Source organism: Sorex araneus, chromosome 1 (genome assembly GCF_027595985.1).
Source record: "Sorex araneus isolate mSorAra2 chromosome 1, mSorAra2.pri, whole genome shotgun sequence".
NCBI lineage: Eukaryota > Metazoa > Chordata > Mammalia > Eulipotyphla > Soricidae > Sorex > Sorex araneus.
This window is the reverse complement of record NC_073302.1, coordinates 225,306,322-225,311,031: the sequence shown is the minus strand read 5'-3', so window position 1 is coordinate 225,311,031 and position 4,710 is coordinate 225,306,322.

Below are 4,710 nucleotides of genomic sequence, written 5' to 3'. Positions count from 1 at the left end.
TCCCATTTGTTGATCTCTGTTTTTACTAGATTGCTTAGTTCCGTGTCACCTTTGAAGATACCTTTATCTTCAATATCGTGGAGGGTTTCGCCGACCTTGTCTTCAATGTACCTTATGGTTTGTGGTCTAATGTTGAGGTCTTTAATCCATTTTGATCTGACTTTTGTGCATGGTGTCAGGTCAAGGTCTAAACCCATTTTTTTGCATGTGGTTGTCCAGTTGTGCCAGCACCATTTGTTAAAGAGGCTTTCCTTGCTCCACTTCACATCTCTTGCTCCCTTATCAAAGATTAGATGATCATACATTTGGGGTTGTGTGTAGGGATATTCCACCCTGTTCCATTGGTCTACGGCTCTGCCTTTATTCCAGTACCATGCTGTTTTAATTGTTACTGCTTTGTAGTAAAGTTTGAGGTTGGGGAGGGTGATGCCTCCCATCATCTTTTTCCCAAGAATTGTTTTAGCTATCCTTGGACGTTTGTTATTCCATATGAATTTTAGGATTGCTTGATCCATTTCTTTGAAGAGTGTCATGGGTATATTTATAGGGATCGCATTGAATCTGTATAATGCTTTAGGGAGTATTGCCATTTTGACAACATTGATTCTCCCTATCCACGAGCAGGGTATATGTTTCCATTTCCTCATGTCCTCTTTGATTTCATAGAGTAGCGTTTTGTAGTTTTCTTTGTAAAGGTCTTTTACTTCCTTGGTTAAGCTGATTCCGAGGTACTTGATTTTCTGGGGCACGATTGTGAATGGGATTGCTTTTTTTCATGTCCCTTTCCTCTGCCTCATTGTTTGCATATATGAAGGCCATGGATTTTTGGGTATTGATTTTGTAGCCTGCAACTTTACTGTATAAGTCTATTGTTTCTAAGAGTTTCTTAGTAGAGGTTTTAGGCTTCTCTAGATATAGTATCATGTCGTCTGCAAATAGTGAGAGTTTGATTTCTTCCTTTCCTATCTGGATGCCCTTAATCTCTTTTTCTTGTCTAATAGCTATCGCAAGTACTTCCAGTACTATATTGAAGAGGAGTGGTGAGAGTGGGCATCCTTGTCTTGTGCCTGATCTCAGAGGAAAGGCCCTTAGTTTTTCCCCGTTGAGGATAATGCTTGCCGTAGGCTTGTGATAGATGGCTTCGACTATCTTGAGGAAAGTTCCTCCAAACCCCATTTTGGCGAGGGTTTTCATCATGAAAGGATGTTGGATCTTGTCAAATGCTTTCTCTGCATCTATTGATATGATCATATGGTTTTTATCTTTACTTTTGTTGATATGCTGGATTATGTTGATTGATTTCCGAATGTTAAACCATCCTTGCATCCCTGGGATGAATCCCACTTGGTCGTGATGTATGATCTTTTTGATGAGTTGTTGGATCCTATTTGCTAGTAATAAATAATAACTTTTTTATTCAACGCTAAGTGCACCAACACTACTTAGTGAACTTTCACTGCAATACCCAAGCTGCTCCATATCCCAACAGACAGCGGTCAGAAGTAGACATTTGTCTTTCATGGCCGCGTTCTTTTTCTTGTTGCCATAATCTTCTGTTATACATCTAAAGATCAATCTATTTTATCAAGTTGCTTCTTTCTTGAAATTATGACTACTTTGCATATCTAGTACTCCTTGTGAAAGCTGAAATTGAGCTTCATGTTGCACAAAACTCCTATCTACAGAGTGACTTTAAACCTCTGACCAGTCATGTTCAACAGAATCACATGAAGCAACGGGTAAAATCCCAACCAAGTCTCTAAACAAAACTGAATATATGGTGCTTATCCCTCATTTCTCACTGCTCAATGCAATTGTGTGCTCATTATTCCAAATGGACAGTTGCCCAACCATAGCTTTTCAGGACAACAGAAGCTACTCCTAGGCTAGGTTGGGATGGGATTAGCGCAATTGCTAATAATACTCCTTATCTCAAGAATGCCTCGCATGCAAACTTATTAAGATCTTCCATCCTGCCAGATGAGCTGCCAAAACTGTGTTTGTTTGAGCATGTGTGTGTGTGTGTGTGTGTATGTGTGCCTCCATGTCAATACATAGCCCCCTCTTGTTCAAATGTGAAAGTGTCCATTCCCATGCTCACCTGGCAATGTCTTCTATTTGCTGGTTGCTGCTGCTCAATTATCCTGTGGAATCTTTCTTGGAATCCTCTGGTACCTCAGTGTCTTGGTGCATTTTGGATCCACAGTGTGACTGATTCACAGGTCACTCTTCTCCACTATCTTGGCCCCATTTCCTGGCCATTTCTTTTTGGGTTTTGTAGTTTTTTGGTAACACTCCTGGTGTGCTTGGGAAACTGGAGGTTTCTTGGGATTGAACTGGGGCAGCCCATGAAAGGCAAGCATCTCACCCTGGTGCTGTCTCTCTGGATTCTGGCCATCCCGTTTTCACTTTCCATCCTAGGGGTCACTTTCCTGTACCTAGGGGGCATGACTATCTTCTGAGTTTCAGATATCAGATATCCCTACCACCACATTTATCACACCTGGTAAAGAGTTATTAGAATAGGATTTTGATACTGGGACTTCTTAAATTTTACTTCCATCACAACTCATTGAGGTCAGTATTTGCTGTCCCACTTCAAATGCGGAACCCAAGCTAGACCTGTTCCTTCACTTGCCCAAAGCTAGATCTGAATTAGGGCAGGTCCTGGGCTCTTGTCAGCCTCAGAGAATAATAGCCTTTCTGTTAATTTTAGTACAGTAAAACTATTGTGTAATTTAAAAGGCCTGGCCCCACTCTGTGTAATATATGTGGATCCAAATTCACTTAAAGTTAACTGCTTCTCCAAACAGATTAGGAATTTCTACAATTGAGAAATGACTAATGTCAGATTTGGGGAGGCAATTTATAATAAAAGATGAACCTAAGATACCTTAAGTCTAATGGAATGAAATTCATCAAAGTACTTTTTAAATGGCACATTACCCAACCTGAACGTATATCAGTTCACCAAAGATGGACAATTTGGGTATTAAAAAGCAAGACAAATGAGATAGTATAGCATTCAGAGCACTTCTCATGGTCAACCGGGTTTATATCCCTGATATCTCATATGGTTCCTGAGCCTGCCAGGAGTGATCCCTAAATACAGAGCCAGGAGTATGTCTTAAGCACCACCAGGTGTGACCCCCCCCCCAAGCAAAAATAATCACTGTCACTGTCATCCCGTTGTTCATTGATTTGCTCGAGCGGGCACCAGTAATGTCTCCATTGTGAAACTTGTTACTGTTTTTGGCATATTGAATACGCTAGGGGTAGCTTGCCAGGCTCTGTCGTGTGGGCGGGATTCTCTCGGTAGCTTGCCAGGCTCTCCAAGAGGGGCGGAGGAATTGAACCTGGGTCGGCTGCATGCAAGGCAAATGCCCTACCCACTGTGCTATCACTCCAGCCCATTAAGCAAAAACAAAAAATATCAAATAGAAAGTAGGATTGGGCCAGATAGATAGCTCAAAGGGCTAACGTGCATTTTAGAAGCATGCATGCAGGAGCTACAGTTGGATCTTCAGCACTGCATTGTCTCCTGAGAATAGCCAAGAACAACCCTGAACACCAAGCCAGAAGTGGCTCCAGCCTATTAAAATATAGTTTAAAAATCATGAGATCAAAATAATACAAAATCAAACATACAACCCCCAAACTCAAACCTTTGGGCTATCTTTAATGGGTTCTGAGATAAGCCCAGATCATTCTGAAGATTTATTCACACACTGCCTGACATATACTGGTTGCTAAAGGGAAGAATATACCATCTTACCTGGATTTCTGATATATATATATATATTGGATTTCTGATATATATATACCGGACGGGAGGGATAGCACAGTGGGTAGGGCTGGGTTCGAATCCTCTGCCCCTCTCAGAGAGTCTGGCAAGCTACTGAGAGTATCCCTCCTGCATGCAGAGCCTGGCAAGCTACCTGTGGCATATTCGATATGTCAAAAACAGTAAAAGCAAGTCTCACAATGGAGACTTTACTGATGCCTGCTCGAGCAAATCGATGAGCAACAGGATGACAGTAATATACAGTGATACAGTAATATATATATATATATGTATTCGATATATATATATACAGAGACCATATACAGAGTAATTATAAACTTTTGAGGGTGATGTGACTCCTCTTAATAGAAAAATTTAGCTAATTAACACTGAAGTAATTATACTGTAAATTACAGCTTTGTAAGTTCCCTGAAGAAATGGCGGAGCTAAAGAGCAGCGTAAAGACCTATCAGGCAAGTAGAACACAGAATTTCCAGTGCAGGGGCTGACTTGAATCAATAACTGGATTAAAAGTTTCATTTCTGAGGGTGGTAGAAGAGATTCCACAGCATGCAGGGCACTTGCCTTGCATGTGGCTGCCCTGGGTTCAATCTCTAGCATCCCACATGGTCTCCTGAACCCTGCTAGGAGTGATTCCTGGGCAAGTCCTAAACACCACCAAGTGTAACAAAAATAAAAGAGAGAGAAACAATTTTCATTTTTGAGTCAAGAGGGGGAATATAGAGAGCCTATTATGTCAGCTCTCAAGTAGCTAGTGTCAATTGGTGGGGGAGATCATGATAACATTGTAGTCACCTCTTTAAAAAAGATACCCTAATCTGTGAGAGACACATACTCATGTTATTACCAGCACTGCGATACGATGTCTGGAATTTGCTTTAAAATACTCCAAAGAAAACAGAGCT